We start from the raw sequence: 242 nt of genomic DNA, 5'->3' as shown, positions 1-242 counted from the left end.
ACAAAATCATAAAAACCAAAAATATTTCTTGTTTGAGTCTAGTGTCTCATTTTAAGTTTGGTGTCAATTGCATGTTTCTATTCTTCTTGCGTTTTTCGAATTCATTCATGTGTCTTCATTGATCTTCAAGTTGTTCTTGATGATTTACTTGCTCTGATCTTTAAATTCTCTTGTCTTGAGTGTTTTGTTGTTTCTCATATGCATTCTCATTTTGTTAGTGTCAATGGTATACAAACTGCTAA

Source organism: Arachis duranensis, chromosome 3 (assembly GCF_000817695.3).
Source record: "Arachis duranensis cultivar V14167 chromosome 3, aradu.V14167.gnm2.J7QH, whole genome shotgun sequence".
Lineage (NCBI taxonomy): Eukaryota > Viridiplantae > Streptophyta > Magnoliopsida > Fabales > Fabaceae > Arachis > Arachis duranensis.
This window is presented reverse-complemented; position numbering follows the sequence as displayed.